The sequence below is a fragment of the Pezoporus flaviventris genome, unplaced genomic scaffold, assembly GCF_033815535.1.
Source record: "Pezoporus flaviventris isolate CSIRO_AGI_PZ_B2104156 unplaced genomic scaffold, CSIRO_AGI_Pfla_v1 ptg000097l, whole genome shotgun sequence".
NCBI classification, from domain to species: domain Eukaryota; kingdom Metazoa; phylum Chordata; class Aves; order Psittaciformes; family Psittacidae; genus Pezoporus; species Pezoporus flaviventris.
This window is the reverse complement of record NW_026892645.1, coordinates 7,799,300-7,817,274: the sequence shown is the minus strand read 5'-3', so window position 1 is coordinate 7,817,274 and position 17,975 is coordinate 7,799,300.

Below are 17,975 nucleotides of genomic sequence, written 5' to 3'. Positions count from 1 at the left end.
AGGTCCTGAATGTGTGCACAGGTGTGTCTAGCTCTAGATATGCACACATGCACACAACCCATGGGTGGGAAAAGCTAATAGGTACTGGCTACACAGGTGTGCTATCCTCTCAAAGTTTATTAATCCTATTCAGATAGCCAAAGCTATCCCTATTGTATCTGTTTCCCCATCCATTAAGTGCCTGGTGCTCCCAGCTCCGCATCTTTCCCCTCTGGATGGCAGCCTGGTACAAGCAGTCCATCTCAAAGGCTCTGACTCATGGCTGCACCAAGCACCTGCATGGTAAAGGCAAGAAGGCAAAAAAGTATCTTAAGGAGAAGATAACAATCGCAGCTGTTTGCTGATGTCAAACCAGCTCCATTTGCACAGCAGCGGGACTGGTCCAGGTAGGCTACGTGAGCACTATGCCCCTTCTCATATGAAAACTGGAAAGATGGAAGGGGAAAATGCTATTAAACCCACTGGGATGTGCTTGTGCAGAGCAGGGAAGGAAAAGCTGCAGCCCCTTCCTCTCCTCAGGATAATCTCCCTTTCCAGAGTTATCCCATTCCCAGCTCAGGAGGCACAGGCAGGTTCAATTTTGTGCTTCCCCAGCCCTGCTGCAGTCCAAAGACTAAGAAGGGTATGGCATGTACAGCAATCTCAGCAAATACAGGGGAAAACACAATGGAGAGCAGCAAGGTGAAGTTGCCGGTGCCCTGATGCCCAGGCAAATTCTTGATCTAAGCTAAATATACAGGTTTTCTGCCTTCAACTTGAATATGTGCTGTATGTGGTTACCTGAATAAAGAGGCTTCCCCATACCGGGATCACAAAACAGGACCCCCTGGACTTTTCTGTGCTGGATCAGTCAGCTCCTGCCCTTTGTTAAGTCTGTAGCCTGGATGCTTCATGATGTACACACAGCTCATGAGGTCCATGGGGAGCTATAGCACCCCAATAACCACAGTTGACAGGGAACAGGTTTGATTTCAACCGACTGATAGGAAAGCTTTTTTTCTTTCACATTTTCACTAGTATAAGATTCCCCCTTGGGTGTCTCTGGGTCTCTGTTTTGCTTTATGGGATGTTAATCAGGATGTACAAACACCCTTTGTATTTCTTTTAGCAATGCAGGAGACCTTTCAAATTCATGACATTTTGGGGCTGAAAACTGCAGCTAAACCTGACTCTAAGACCCAGCAACACATCATGAGAAATGAGGAAGGAGGCAGCACTTTGCACAGCAAATCCATTGCCACCCATTTGCATGGCAGCAGGGTTTTTGCTTTAAACCCATGTGCCTTTCCCTCCCTGCGCTCACACACCTCTCCTGCAGCAAATGACTCAGTGTGTTTACAGAGAAGGAAAGCTAATAGAAACCAGGCAGAATTCGGGCCTCTCTGGGACTGCTTTACACACTGACAAAATCATTCTTTCCTCTCCACGTTAAATATTCATGACACTAAGGTTTTTAGATACAAAGGTACATTTTGTTTCTAAATGTGTTGTTTCAGAATAGGTTTCTTTGGCGCAGGAGTTCTCTTTCCCACCCCCTTTCACAGGAAGAATAAAATCAGAAGGGTGTGTGCCCCAAAAGTAATGCAGTCTGACTTCATTTCGATCATGTCTCTTTTGGGGGTTGTTTTGATCTGGGAGCAATTTTACCATGATATTTATGGCCTGAAGTGCTATTTGTACAAAGCTGGGCTTTTGTGTACACGTGAGTGTGTGTCCCTTCTACAAATAACACATCAACAGCTCCATGATTCCCAGCCTGTAGTTAAGCCCATAAAACAAGATGCTTTAACAAAAGCCCCGTATATTACTGCCATTCTGAATATTTGTAATTTTGAGACAATATTTACATAGACTGTTAAGGCTAAGCTCCTGGGCGCGCTGAGACATCACAGGCAGCTGAAAGCACAGCGCGTGTGCCGCAGTTTAGTGATAAAGCAAGGAAAGGAAGGCAAAAAAGCCAAAAATACAAGCAAGAAGAGGCTTATGCATTAATAGACACATAAAGCAAACAGCAGAGAGAGAATCAAGTGGAAAATCACATTGGATAAAGCAATGCTGGAAGAGAACTAGATTGGGAGTGGAGCTTCCAGAGAGGTGTTTGGAAGTGGGGCATCATCTGTGCGCATCTCGCCACCTATTTATTGCAAGCTAAAAGCTAGGTTTTTCAAAGACCTCAGCTCCAGAGTTGAGATTTAATCAATTTTTCCCTCATGAAACTGTCAATAAGATTTAAAAAAACAAAAACTCCAGAAATCTGGTTTTCTATTAGGATTTTTTTTTGTTGATTCTGTTCTTGTTGTTTAAAAGCACAGCAATGTTACAAGTTCACGTTGGTTTAATTCGCTGGAATTGATCTGTGTGTACACGGTGAACAAATTGAGTTATTACAGAAACCTGGGAAAAATGTCCATAGTTCCCCTTCTCTTTTTAAATAAGAAAGCTGTATGGAAATATAGCTGTGGCTTAGGAATGTTGGCTGTATCACAGTGGTGCATGCTATATGCCAGACTGCGCATGGTCTTATCTCACCCATCCACAGGCAGAGGAGCTGATCCATGCAAAGAAGGGTTAAGGCAATAGCAATGCCAGTAGGATGAGGTGCCATTGATCCTCCTTGTCCTCTCCTGCATGGATGGTAAGATGCTTACACGACCACCTAGAAGCCTCCTGAGATCTTAAAATAAGCCATCACTGATTGCTGTTTCCCTTGAGCATGTTGCGCCATTCACGCAACGAGTTGGACCAGAGAGGGTACCTCCTCAGCCACCCAGAGCTGTGCTATACCACTCACAAATCACAGCTCTCCACTAAGTACTATTCCAAGGGGTTTGGCCCTTCTGCTGACTCTCCTGCTTTCCTTTGTGCCAGTTTATAGTTTTGGTGACATTATTTTGGTGGTATCTCACACATTCAGTGCACATTTAGTACATGGAGCCAAGAATGTGGCTTTGGGGTCTGGAAACAGAAGTGTGGAGGGAATGGATGTTAATCGGAACACCTTCAGAACCAGGTTAACCAGGAGCTGGGTCTAAGCAAAACATTCAAGTAAGGTAGTTGAAGATTCTCAAATTACTGTCCATTGGGAAGAATCCACCAAATTGCTGGGTATGAAAGATCATTGTGATCCACACCACAGAAACCACAATCAAATTAACACTAATTGGAAATTGTAGCTGAGAGGCCAAAGACTGAATGGGCCATGAAAACTGAACTCCACGCTCTCCTTGGGGTTCTCAGATCAGTACTAAAGTCACTCCCATTAAAAAGAGAGTAACTATTCTCTCCAAGTTCTTACACATCTTAAAATCTGATTCAGTCACACCACACTCCCTTGCAGGAACAGTGTTTCATCAATATTATGCATTTGCAGTGTGGTGGAAAGCCCCAGTCTGAGGCCTTATTACAGTAGATGCTGTACAAAGTCTTGGTTTCTTTCAACACAAGCTCACAACCCACATATAGTACCAAGTACACCTCACATTAGCAATGGGCTTTTTTTATGGTTTCCATCAAATGTGGTTTAAAGCAAAATGCCCCCAATGAGTAAGGCTACAAAAAGAGTTTTCCAGCTTCCAGTACATGTCTGACCTCCGCTTCATAGTCCCCAGGCTTATAAAAGGAGGGTATGACCCCTATTAAAGAGACACCATTCCAGAGACAAAGACTTCTGAGGACATAGCTATTTGATTTAAGCTGACTTCCTGCTCAATATAGTCCACACCATTTTACTGGGTTATTTATTGGCAGTAAACCACTATCCAGTGTTTGAGGTATACCTTTCATGAGTCTTTGAGTCTTTGGTGTGATTTCCACCTACACATACCCTTGTTGAAAACCTCATTGAATATTTTCTTTCAGTGGGCTGAAAAAAAAGTGGATCTTATTTCTCCTTTGACTTTCTCTGGCTTTCTCTTCTAACCCTTCATTCCTTGTGTACCTTCTCCTGAGACAACAAGGAGGTTGGCCATTTACCAGTCTGGATTTGTTCCCTATGACTATGCTTACATACCAAAATCTACAGTTTCACTTGCTTCACGTTTCAGATCTACCACATAGGAGATCATATCCCCTCTAATGATCACAGCTTCCATGGCTCTCATCCCAGACTACCTTGTAAACCTTTTCCTTAATGCCAACTTATCTCAAGCCTCAGAAGAGAATTCCAGACATGTTTCCTTTCTTACTTGCCCTCATGAAAGGTTGGTTCTGCAGTACCACCACACTCATGTTTCCTTTGAATACTCTGCTGGTATTCTCATGTACTGGGAAGTGCCTTTATATACTAATGTTAGGGCTGCTAAGCTGCAAGTTACTCACATGAACATCGTTGATGGGTCCATTTCCAGAGAGAAAAGCGGTAGATCTATTCTAACTTACAGAGATAGAAATGAAACTGGCTTCTGAATGAGGAAGGTTTCACCATAAGGGGGACTGAAGACAAAATGAACTCATTACTGCTTTCACCCAGTGCCGGGTATTAAAACAGTTTAACTGGTTTAGTGCAATTGGCCTCTTTCGTTATGTATACGGGCTTCATGATGGACGAGTCGTTAAAAAATAAATACAGAAGTAATGATGGTAGCAATCACAGAAAGCAATTTTCACATATAATAAAGAGTCTCCTGGATGAGTACAGCCTGTGCTACGCTATTGATTTCTTCCTTTCTTTATTGCGCTTCACTCCTCTCAGTTCACAGAAGCCCCAACCCTAGTGCTGCCTAGCCTGCCAGCCAACAGCTCTGACAAGCAGCCATGAATTATTAACGTGTAGGAGGCCTTTAATTGGATGAGCTGCAATTAATAATTCATTGGAGGTGCTTGCAGAGAGAAGGAGGGAGGGAATGTGAGGGAGATGTGGTGGCTGAGAAATGGACCTATGGTACGGGAGCAAGTGGGAACCTGAGATGTTCCAGCTGGAGCCCCCGGAGTGATTACTGTGTGCCTGGCAGCAAGAAGAATGAGGAGCAGCTAGCAGAGACCTTCCTAGGAATGAGAGAGGCTTTTGGAAGTGTGACCTACCATCTGCAGGTGGTGTTCCCAGCACACCGTGCCCAGAGCTTGCCACATGAGGAGCCCACAGTAAGGTCCAGAGCTTATCACTGAGCCCATCTCCCACCTGTGTCCTCAGTGCCCTTTGAAACAGCCCTGGCATCTCATCCCAGTTGTGGTTTCCCTCCCTGTGAATGATCCAGGAGCAGAGTGGGGTGGGCATGTGGGAGTAAAGCCTCTGTGCTCATCATACCACCACTCTCTGCTTTCAAGGCTCCAACAACAAATTAATATTACTCGGCCATGCAGAGTCTTGCTGGCTTCCAGCTGACAGGCAAGGCCACATACCATTAATGTTAATTAATATTTACATTACAGTTGTGCCTGGAGGGCTCAATTCATGTCTCCATTGTGTGATGCGTCCTACAAACATATTGAGGATCAGGTCCCCTTTTGCGCTCCTGAGTACTCAAACGTATATCGAGACACGTTCCTCTGCCTCGAAACAGCCTTTTTCTTTTGCTTTTCATAACTTGTATTTTTTATGGCTTCAGTAAAAGAGCCTGGATGGCTATTAAAGAAAAAAAAAATGAAGAAAAGAAAATAGGAAAAACAAAGCAAGATTTAGTGCTTGTAAAAGAAGCAGGAACAGCAATTTCATACCAATTGCTTTGCCGTGCCCCTAACGTGTGGATAAAAGAGGCATAACAGTCCTGGCATACAAAATCCACTAATGTATTTGAGACATGGGCAAGTTATTAGGTCATTTAGCCTTCCTTACTATACATTGCTGAGTTTCCAGCTATTGTCCCTGTTCTGACCCTAGGAACAGAAGGTATGTGACTGAAGCTTGTCTTCTAGAAACTCATCCCATGCCTTCATGATTTCAATATGTCAAAAGACTGGAAAACCTGCTAGATCATTTGTGGAGAATGAGATTCTTTTTGTCCTCTAGGACTCGTTAACAGGCTGTGCATGGCTGAATAGGGAGAGCTGATTTTGGGGAAAGCACACACTGAAATTTGTCCCAGTTTTCCCATGTTACTGAAGTTGCGGGAATAATCAGCATCGACAGTGGCCGTTCCACTTTTGCACCAGTTCTGCTCAGTGCTTTGGTGCTGTGCTTTTCCTCTCATCAAAAAGGCAAAGCTCGTTTGTGGTGTCAATTTTTCTCTCCAGGAATCAACTCGGGACTTCTCTCCTCCGTCTTTGCCACGCCACTATTGCTTCATCCAATCTCTGCACCTTCCCCATACTCTCTTGTGTCTTTAATTAACCTATATTGTACCTCCAAGCACAGGCTGGAAGCCAGAGTAATAAGTAATTTGCATAGTCTTGTGAGTATAGATATGCTCTAAATCTCAAATCTCCTTCCACTCCTGGCTTCCTCTGTGAAACAGAGGTAAGCATGGCAACATCTGTATTCTGGCTCCATTAGCAAGTTGGGCAGGTAGGGCCAAGCTTTCACCTCTCCCATCTGCTACTGGGATGTAACAAGCCTTTGATTCACTGAAGGACTTGTTCTTCAATGAAAAACACCTTAAAGTTCGTGCATCTATGAGGAATCTTAAAGATAAACAGGGATTTAAATCATTTTCTGACCTAAAAGGTAAACAAATGCATGGCCCTGCCAGGCTTTTAGGATCAGGCCAGGCAGAGATTTCTTATCCATCCCAAATGGGCTAGAGTAATAATACAGGTTTTATTTTATAAACTTCTCCCAAGCATAGGCCAGCCTGTACTATATGAATACAAGACATAAGAAGCACCTTGCTTTTGCATTGCCTCTGATTTTCCTGTTCCTTCATTTTAATTATAGCAGAATTACTGACCATACAGATGAACAATTTAGTTAGAAAATATTCATTATCTTTAGATTTTTCCAATGATTTTTTGAATATCTAATCCCACAAACCTTATCAAGTGGAAACATGCCCAAAAGTTGGAATGAGAGGCTGGGAATAAGGAATTTGAGACCAAAAGAATCTAATCCCTTTGTGTCTCAGTTTCCCCAGTTCTTCAAGGGCCTGAAGTAAGTCAGCTCCCATCCTCACAGTGGAAGTTTGAGTCTTAATGAAGAGGTTCCACGCACTGCAAATGAAAGCTGCTATATGGAAACTCGGAGCATTAACGTTATTATAGGAGTACCATGGGGACCCATTCGGAATGGAGTATCATCTTTAAGAGAGAGATGTGTAGTCTCTTTGCTTCTGCAGGTTAACAGCTGACCTTTTAATGCTGCACGTGCACAGTTTGATACGGTGCTAATGTGTTCATCATTTAATATGGTAAACATAGAAAGAGGTTGGTAGAAAATGAGGTTCTTTCAGAGCTGACCCAATGTTTATTTCCCGTGTTTGACTAACTCCTTTCTTTCTTTGTGGGAAGCAGGCTCAGGATCTGCAAGGCTGGGGTAAGGATTCCCCTGAGCTAAAAGTGTGGCCACACAAACCTTTTATTCCTGTGTAAAAGCTAATTACAAATACCTTGCCTCTGGCTGCCCTTGTGTTGTGGCTCCTCACCCCCCCACCTCTGCCTTTATCTGGGGGTGATGCTGCAAATCACATCATGAAATAATCCATGCTTAAAAACAGAGAGACCTGACACTCATCTCCTGCTTGATCATTTCAGGAAAGGTACCCTTTTAATAAGGACGCTGCCCATGCACAGTGTGGGTCTAAGCACCAGCGCACTCAGCACCTTTCTAAAGTCCTGCTCACCTCCTGTTCTGCTCCTGGTAGGGAAATCTGCTCAGGTAAAGATTTCTTAATATGTTTGTGTGCAGAAAAGGAGCAAGATATGTTAGTACACAGACTTCTTTGATGGACATTTTCCCCATCCATACACAGCGTTGATATTCCTCAACAGCTTATGGCTATGGGGGATGCACTAGGAGATAAAAAACGAGTTTACCTCTGTGTGACAGCATACAGGATCTATTCCTGCTATTGTAAAATCTGAGAGATAATGAATGGGTCTAGCATGGCTGATCCATCACTGGCCAGAGTGCGGCACTGTCTCTGGGGCAGCAGTCAGTCTAACACAGGTGAGCTTGAGCGGCTCAAGGCTCTGTTGATGCCTGTTTGGACAGACTTCATCAGTTATGTTTAGCTTATGAATGGGATTCCCAGTACTGTCCAAAGAAGATAAGGCGAATTGACCTTAAGACAAAAGCTGCGCTCCTTGAATTGCAAGTTCAAGGTGACAGAAATGCCCATAATATATCTGTGCTCCATTGCAACTAGAACTAAGCAGGGCATGAAGAAAGCTGCAGCAATTAGTGGGCAGAGAGAGGAAGAAACAGAGAAAGAAGCCAAAACCTCCCAGACAGATCCCTTTCCCTCTCAGAAACTGTAGACACCAGTAAAGAAAGGGACCTATGGGAGAGGTTTCCCACCCCATTGTAAAGAACAGCGAGAAGCAGAGTCTACAGATTGCACAGTGCTGCTCTAAGCAGCTTTAACTGATTTAAGTCAAGTGGAACAAATCCCTTAAGGAAAGCCATTTGTCCCAGCTCTGATCTAGATGTCCCATTATCTAAGGTCCAACTATCTTGCTTCTCACCCCAGGATACCACTTTCAAAGGAAGAGGTCCCAAAACACTCCCTGGAAATGGGGTGGGAATTGCACATATACTTGTATACACGGAAGAAGTTTCAGCAGCTCATTGTAATGCTGAATATGGAAAAGATATACATGAAAAATAATCCCATCCAGTGGTGCTTCTGCAGCAGAAACAGAGTTCATTTCTCTCCAGCTCTGGGGAGCGAAATGTATTCAGCTCACACAGGCCACTTCAGCATCTTTTCTTTTGGGTTGTTTTTTTTTATCTTTCCAATGTAGGAGAACAAATTCAACAATGAGATTCCGTTTCTGTTTCCTACATGTGGAATAATTGAATTTGCATCTCACTCCATAGTGGGATCTGCTGTTTGAAGAGGAATGTATCAATTGGACATGAGCCCAACGCGTTCTGCTCTGCAAATAAGGCAGTTTGCAAAAAAACAAGGCATAATCTCTCACCCAGGCAATAATCACAGCAAAATCATCCCTCACTGACAGCTCTCTTCAGGGCTTGATTCATATCCTTGCCGGTGAAAGAGCATGAGGGAGGGGCATGAGGTGAGCAGACTTTTGGCATCTCCTTGTGGCAACCTTCATCAGAAAAGATGCTGGTTCTTGATGTGGGATGGAATGTTACTGCTGCCACCAGTGGCAGAGAGCTCTGATGTTCTGCAGGCAGGTTTCACAACAAGAAATTGTAAACCTGGGGACTTGAGACCTTTCCAAAGCCTGCTGAAGCCATAGGAAACTTTCCTGAGGACTTTGATCCACTTCCTGTGAGGACTGTAGTTACAGGACAAGGGGAACCGGGTTTAAACTGAAACACGGGAAGTTCAGGTTGGTTATAAGGAAGAAGTTCTTTACTGTGAGGGTGGTGAGGCACTGGCACAGGGTGCCCAAAGAAGTGATAAATGCTCCATCCCTGGCAGTGTTCAAAGCCAGGTTGGACAGAGCCTTGGGTGACATGGTCTAGTGTGAGGTGTCCCTGCCCATGGCAGGGGCTTGGTACTGGGTGATCTTAAGGTCCTTTCCAACCCTAACTATTCTATGATCCTATGATTTAATGGAGAAGTACTTTCAGGGGCAACTACATGTCTTCTTTTCAGGGGGTTTGTTAGCTGCTACAGAACTGGGTGCTCAGCACTCCACTTGCTAACTCATTCAGAAACGTCCATCCCTTTCAGCTTGGTTGGGCTGGATGGATACCCCTCACTTCCCTGATCAACAAGTCTGCTCAGATAGATAGCTTTCAAGAAACATCCTCTCTGTCACTGCCTTAATTGCCTGTAAGTAGTGTAATCCCTTTGCCTTCTCCACATCCAGCATGTGCACTCTGGTATTCCCTGCCTGAGACAATCACTTTAACCATTTCCAGAAACCAATGTCCCTTTTGAATCCCATCTGCTATTCTGATGTCCAGAAGAAGGAAAAGAAAACATGTCAGGCAGAAGGAACAGAAGATGGAAAAGAAAACACGCCAGGCAGAAGGAACAGAAGATGGAAAAATGTTGTGATCTGGCATGGCTGGGAATGAATAGAAGTTTAATTCAATTAATCAGAGAGTCAAACTGTACCTGCCCCAGTACATCTCAAACTCTTCAGATTAAATACCTTATTCTAAGTGGAAATTAATTGAGTTTGTCAAATGGTTGCTACTGCATTAAACACACTCCAGGTCAGGAAAAGAGCAGAAATAAAGGCAATACCATTTTTTATAATTAAGAGGCTTTTAGTGGAGCTGGCTGAAGCTTTTGATTTTTCTCTCCCTAATGCCCTTTCCATAGAAGCCTTCTATTGAAAAGTATCTCATGGGGGAAAGGTTTGATTTGGTTATTCCTAGGGAGCTCACACACACAGCCACAGTGATTCCCTGGTCCAACACATTTCCATCAGCCCAGCAGACTCTCTTACTTACCCATCAGGTGCCATTCCCTGCCTAAAGATAGACTGACATGTTTCTCCAAACAGAGCTGTGGATCTGTGGAAAGGATAATTATGTTCCAACCCATCCTATGTTGCTGGTCACAGACCCTATGGGAGGTCCTTCAGACCAGAGGACTCAGCTTATGGGAGTGTTTCTGTCTCTTTTCAGTTTAGCAAAAACCTTCTCTAACTCCTTAAGCCAGCTCAGCTACCAAATAACTGAGTGGAGTGTACTCCACTGGGTGGAGAGTAGCAGGCAACTGGGACATCAACCCTTCCTATGGCACATCTGGAGCCCTAAAAAGCCATATCAGTGTGCTTGGGTGGAATCACACACAGGTCCAGAGGGGAGATGGTGAAGAGCTTTCTAGTCTGATACATGCAAAAGGAGAGAGGGCTTGGGAAAGAGAGGTGGTGGGGTATGGAAAAAGGAGCCTCTCTGATGAATTTGGCATAAGATTTCTGCTTGACATCTGTTGGAAGCATCACCAAAGATGCCTGTGTGTATATAGGGGCAACATGAATGTTGCATGAACTGACAAAGTCAGTGAAAGAGGATTTATCGTTACTCTCACGCTGGAGTTCTCTGTCTCATGCTTCCTCCCTCATGTGCTCTTGAACACTAATTTTTCCCTCTCCTTCCCCCCTCCCTGCTTCCCTACCCCCGTTTCCTTTACATACATGAGCTGAATCTAATGAAGATGCATAAAAACCGCTTCCATTCCTTGAAATGCGATCCATCAACACACACTTCATACATATTGTGCAGAAATGAATCCATTTCAGTCGGGAAGGCTGATAAATCAATTTAAGTGGAAGACTTTTGACAGTTTAATTCAAATTAAGTCCACTTCTTTCAATTAAAGGGTAGCTGGAGGGGCGGTGGCAGGAAACAAACAGCATTGCTAGAACAAAAAACTGCATTTTTCACTCAGTCTGAAGCCATCTGTGGACCATTTGTCTTAAAGCAGAGACAGAATGATGCTAATTAACGCACAATCAGTGACCAGTGAATTACTTTGATTTTGAAGCCTAATCCTCATTTTGGGCCACATCCCTGCCTACCTTTGAATGAGCCACAACAGTGTTGGGAATATTTGAAGATGAATGGTGAGGAGGAGGTGGAAGAGGTCTTTCTGCATTCAAGGGTGGTGTTTGCTGCAATGCCTCTGAAGTTCTCTGGGTGTCAAGTATCTTAGAACAACTACAGTAAAATGACCTTTGAAAAAGCCCATTCCCATGTCAGACCACACCATGTGCCTAAAAGACACATTCCATAGGTCAAACTTCCATGTAGCTTTTGTTTGGCTCACAGGAAGAGTTGGTACACACAATCACTAGTGCGTGCTAACTCTTTAATTGCCCACATAGTTCCCCATCTACTGCCATAGACAAGAGTGCAAACAGAGTTTGTTTTATGGTATGTTCCTGCAAAACATTGACTTTCCTTGCGCATGCAGAAGAGCTGCTTGCTGACAGTTCAGATCTATGAGTTCAAGCTGGTGAAATGTGGACATTCAGCCGATGGGAGTAGATTTAGCCAAGTTACCTGTTCTGTTTGGTGAAACTTAGTGAATCAGTTCAGAATTCCCAGGGATGTGGGTTAAGAGAGATGTCGAATACCAGATGTTTTAACACCTGAGGAAGCTGTGTTTTAGTGATTATTGAGCAATACATTGAACAAGTGAATGACAGACCTGGAAAGCAGCATCTGCTTTTTCACTTTCTAACATATTTTCTCAGCCAAACTGAGGTTTTCAAGTTCACGGTGCAAAATGTAACTGAATTCCATCCAAGTTTGCAGACTCACTAATGCTTTCAATGTTCAGATTGGCAAAAAACTCCCAATTCTTTCTTTTTTTTCCAACAGTTTTACAAAACTGAGTCCTTGTCACTGACAGATGGAAAAACAAAGACTTTGCAATTAGAAGGGTAAAGTAATTCATGGGATTTGGGAAAGGTTTTCTGCTACTTTCTTGCTCAGAGATGGTGAACAGCACAGAAAATAGGCTTTTTCTTTTCCTTTTGACAGATCTCTTTAAAAAAGTAGGAATCCTTTGTGCAGGTAGCAGCAGTTGAGTCCACAAAGAACAGTTAGTGCTAAGAGTAAAAATACTAGCTTGTTTTACTAAGCAATTGAGTAGATGTAGCAGCTTTAACAGATAGAATTGAACTTACAGTATCCCAGACCGGTTTGGGTTGAAAAGGACCTTAAGATCATCCAGTTCCAACCCCCTGTCATGGGCAGGGACGCCTCACACTAGACCATGTTACCCGAGGCTCTGTCCAACCTGGCCTTGAGCACTTTGCTTCCTTATTACCAGCTGACTGGTACACAGCTAATACAGGCCTCAAACCAGCGCTTTTCATTTTGGCTTGTATAAGACCAAAGGAAGGAATTTGGGGAGGCAAAGTGTCTTAGTGCAAAACAACTACAGCATCGAGGTTTTCCATGGGCAGTGGCTGCCCTGTAAAACTCATGAGTTAAATCCCATTGGTGCTTCTGAATGTTGGATGGCAACTTTCTAAAACCTGCTTCTACCAGCTGCCAAGGGAACAAGAGCAGGAGAAAACAAGAGGATGTCTGTAATGTGTGTGATAGAGCACTTTTCCCCACCTTTCTTCCCCCTCTGAAACTAGGTTGTTTGCAAAATAGACCTTGTTTTCACTGGAACTGTTTGCCTTTTTCTTGTCTCTATGTGTGTGGAGGGGAAATAGGTGATCAAAGCATGGTAATTTAAACCATTTCTCAGAAAGGAAAACAAAGAAACACCTAAAGTGGTAAAGAACTGCTGTAAGAAAATGAAAAGCTGACTTGGAGCACCAAAAGTCAGAGAAGATGCTGCGAGAGTGGATAAGAGAGCAAAGTGAAAAAGAACAGAGAGACTTCTGGCCCATGAGCAAAGTCTTTATTTCCCTGCACGTGTGTCTTTCATCCCCTTTCAGCGCTGCTCTGGCAGCCTAGGGTGGATGCAAAGATGCTGAGTGCCTGCCAGAGATTACAAATCCTGAACAGGTCAGAGGGCCTCACATCCTGACCCTTGGAGAAGAACCAGTCCTTACAGCTTCGCCTTCACTTCCAAACCTCCGCAGCACGTCCCCAGCCTGGATTTGCCATACCTTTCTCAGATGAATTTATTGCCCTATAAATAGTGAATCATTGTGTATAATAAAGAGCAGAACAGATTTGAATGGTATCCAATTTAATAATTACTTGGGTAACTCAATCATTTTCAGATATGTGGTTTCAGTGTCTACAGACCTTGAAGACCTGCTTTTTACTGCTCTGTTACTAAACCAGTCCTTCACAGACCCTGCACACACCTAATCTGCATCTCAAAACTTCAGAATGAATGTGATTTGGAGTGTTTGTGTGAGCCTGGACTTGGAGAGGGATGCACAGAGGACTTGTACCTGCACTTCCCCACGTTTGAGGACCTCTCCTCAGGCCAGTGATGAGAAATGGTTGCCTCTGCATGCCAATAAATGATGAATTTAAACCCTCCAGTTGGCAACGGTTAAAACCAAGCAGCCTACCTCCCAGATGAAACTGTGCAGTGTTTCTTGATGGGCAAGATAGGCCCCTTCTAGCACGTATTCCATCAGATTTTAACAAGGCTGTGCTGACCTATGGATCCACAGCACCTGCAGATGCAAAGCAAGATTTGATGGTTATTTTGCCCTATCTCAAAGGTGAACAACACTCAGATCCCAGTGGAGTAACCTCAGTGGTGCAGGTGAGTCCTTTTGCTTGCTGGCAAAGTTTCAACCCTGCAGCAAAGCTGACCTCAGGCTGAGCAAGTGAAGGAGATTATTAGACCCTAAACATGGTCTTTTCAGAAGTCTTCCTGCCTCTGAATAAAACAGAGGATTGTGAGGACTGTGTAAATCAAGATGTTTCCACAACCCCAAGGGAGCAGCATTAGTACTCAGGACTCTGGACTTCAGGGAACACAACCATCACATCCTTTAACCTAAGGACAGGGAAGGATGCTGAGCCATCTCTGTAAGCCTGGGACAAGTGAGGCAGCCCCACCACCTGTGTGAGAGCACCCTTCACACCTGCACCACACTTTGCAGTGCAAATTCCAGTTTCTCATCACAGGACTGTCGAAATTTGCTCTGTCTTGAAATTCATCATGCAAGATGTTAGCTTTAGGATGAGGCTGGGGACTTGGTTATTCACAGCAGCTTGCAGCCTGCCCAGGGGCATCGCCGGAGAAGGGCAATTTCCCCTTTGAAGGCTCACTTTGTTGGTGCAGCATTCACACCTGCACTGGGATCTCTGCAGCTGAATGATAATTATTTAAATACTCATATTTTTAATCAGCAACTGACAGAGGTTAAAAAGTGAGTCACCGAAGACAAATGGGCTTCCATTCTTTTCTAGCACTTCTAAACCACACATTTGGGTCGATTAAATGCTTTTTTCCAGTTGTCTGGGCTGGTTTGACACAGATATTTCCGTAACTCAAGAAGCAAATCTCAGCCTTCTCACAATTTACATTTAGGTATGTATGAAGACAGGCTGAGAAAGTTGGGGCTGTTCAGCCTGGAGAAGAGAAGCTGCGTGGAGACCTCATAGCAGCTTTCCAATATCTGAAGGGGGCTACAAGGATGCTTCATCAAGGACTGCAGCAATAGCACGAGGGGTGATGGTTTCAAACTGAAACAGGGGAAGTTCAGGTTGGATATAAGGAAGAAGCTCTTTACTGTGCTGAGGAGCTGGCACAGGGTGCCTGGGGAAGTGGTAAATGCTCCATCCCTGGCAGTGTTCAAGGCCAAGTTGGACAGAGCCTTGGGTGACATGGTCTAGTGTGAGGCATCTGGAACTGGATGACCTTAAGGTCCTTTCCAACCCTAACTATTCTGTGATTCTGTGAAACCTTTAGGTTCTTAGTGCTTCCTCTTATAGCAAGAGCATGCTGCTAGTGTCCCTGTAACTCATCCCCTTCTGTTTTTAAGTGGATACATCATCACTCTTTATTCTATAATACACACTAATATTTTAGGTGAATAAATTTCAAAGAAGAGGTTTTTTTCTTCTGGAAAATGTTGTTTTCTGTATTTATCTATGTGGTTTATTGAGGCCCAGTGTGTGATAAATGGCCAAGTGGTTCTTATCTGTGCATGGATCTTTTTGAAGCAGGAATGAGCTGTGTGATAGTAGTATCTGGTATCTGTTGTGAATACAATCAAAGGATGCTGGTTTAGATCTTTGTATTAAATCTCTGATTTTTAGAAACTATAAGTTTTAATAAAAATTGAATCAGAAGGAAAAAACCTACAACAATTACGTGATTTGTGTGACTGAGCATCAGGAAGAGTTTATTTAGAACAGACTTAAATCCTCTTCTAGATCTGGGAAAAGCACATGCATAACTTAAAACCTTCGAGTCATTACCTTGCAGCCAGCCTTGAAAGCCACTGGAATACACCATGAAGCCCTTCTGCTCCTCTGAAGCCCAAGGACATTGGGACTTGGCCTTTCATGCTTGCATAGTCACACTGAATTCAGGGCAAATGATGTGCCCGTAAGGACAGTCTTAGCAAACAAATGGAGGTGTTAGCACCAAAAAGAAGTTTGCATACTCAGAGCTTGCATAGGCATTAATTGATGTCTGTGGTGTTCTGGGGTAGTTGAAGACATGGCTTAAGTGCTCAGGACTTTTTCTATGGTGGTCTGCCCAGTGAGAGGGTATTTTAGTCAGTTTTACATCATATGAGAACTCCATTGGTCTTCAAAGCGACCCCACATGGGCGTGCAGTGTAAATCAAGGCAGGCTCATGGGTTATCAGTACGTGCACTGAGCTATTTCACCTTGTCAAAGGTACGCTGGACACCTGTAGGGCCAGGCATGGTGGGAGGCTGTGATGGTGGAGGTGGAGAGAGGGCTTTCCATAGGGAATATTTTTCACAACGTAAGTACTTTAGTGAAAATTAATGTGAAACATTAAAAATGTTCCTTTTTAAAAGGGAATCCATTTTTTAGGCACAATGAGACACTTCAGGTGGTGTGGCAGTGTTGAGTAATGCACATCGGAGTTATTTAACTTCATCTCATGCCTCACTATTCCCCAGGGGCACCCATTAATCAGCGTTACTAGGCAGTTTGTCATGTCCTTTTGCTTAAATAATATCCATACCAAAATACAAGTAATGCATGCACCTGCAAGTCAGTGGGAGATCTGCCTGTGTCAGGACAGAAGGATCTGTGCTGGAGGACATAGGGAAGATGAAGGACTCCAGTTGTCTTCCATGGGCTTTAGAACAGATAGTTTGAGTTAGCATGTGTACTACAATGGGAAAATCTACCAACCACCACTAAACTGGAAATCATTCTGAAAAATAAAGCTGCATGTAAGGAAGATGCAACCACAGTCTGCAGATACCACATTGCTACTGGGTACAAACACCAACTTTTCTGCCAGATGAGGAAGGATTTCAGATGTGTGTGTTACGTGTAGTTGCATTGCATGTGGGACAACAGCAATACACTCTCCCCGCCTGCCCATATGGCCAAAACAGCCATGAGGATACTAGTTCTTGGGCCCATCATGTGTTTTGGATTTTGTTCTCATCTATCTGCTGACAAGGGTGCAGACTCACACTATTGTGTGCTGAGGAGTTTGTGAGATGAATACATACCTGCCAAAAGCCTGAATAGTCAGTATGATGCACCAGCAACCGAAAGCATCTTTGATTTTACGAATGAACTCATAATGGGGGGTTGGAATTAGATGATCTTAAGGTCCTTTCCAACCCTAACTAGTCTATGATTCTATATACTACCAAGAACTCATGCATTTCACCTGGGAAACAAAGAGCAATAATTGCCTGCCATCATGCCTTAAAGATGACATCAGGAGTTCCCCATTCCTAAGGATCTGTGGGGACATCTCTCTTGTCTAATTACACACCCCTTCAGCCTGGCTGCTCCAGAGACCCCAGCTTGCCAAAGCACAGAGCCAGCACATCTATACCCAGCTTCCTTTCTTGTTTGTCAGCTGTGTGTTTAAACTGGCTACCTGAAGGTTAAATCAAACCAGTAAATCACCTCATTTCCTTACCTCCCCCAGCTAAAATGTTTCCTCTAACTTGTTAAGCAAAACACAGACAGCATGGCCTTCCATTCCTGCAGAACTCGTTGGCCTTCTGATGCCTGAAATAACAGGCAGACCTGTCAAAAATGACCTTCTTTCTTTCAACAACATCTCTCTTTTTTTTTACCAACCCCCTCCCCTCCAGGTAGGCAGTGGGGGAGGAAGGAAAACTGTAAAGATCAAGTCACAGCTGCATGTGGTACCTAATTAAACAAGTGTAAGAAAGCAGAGAAAGGCCAGGTTGTCAAAAATCATTGCTGTATCTTTACTGGATTGTATTTAGAGACTGATAGCAGCAAAGAAAATAACTCAATAAAGTGAGTGAGACCAGAATAACAAACTGACTCCAGGGACAGGCTCGTTTTGAAAAGGCTAAAGCAGCAAGATTTATGTAT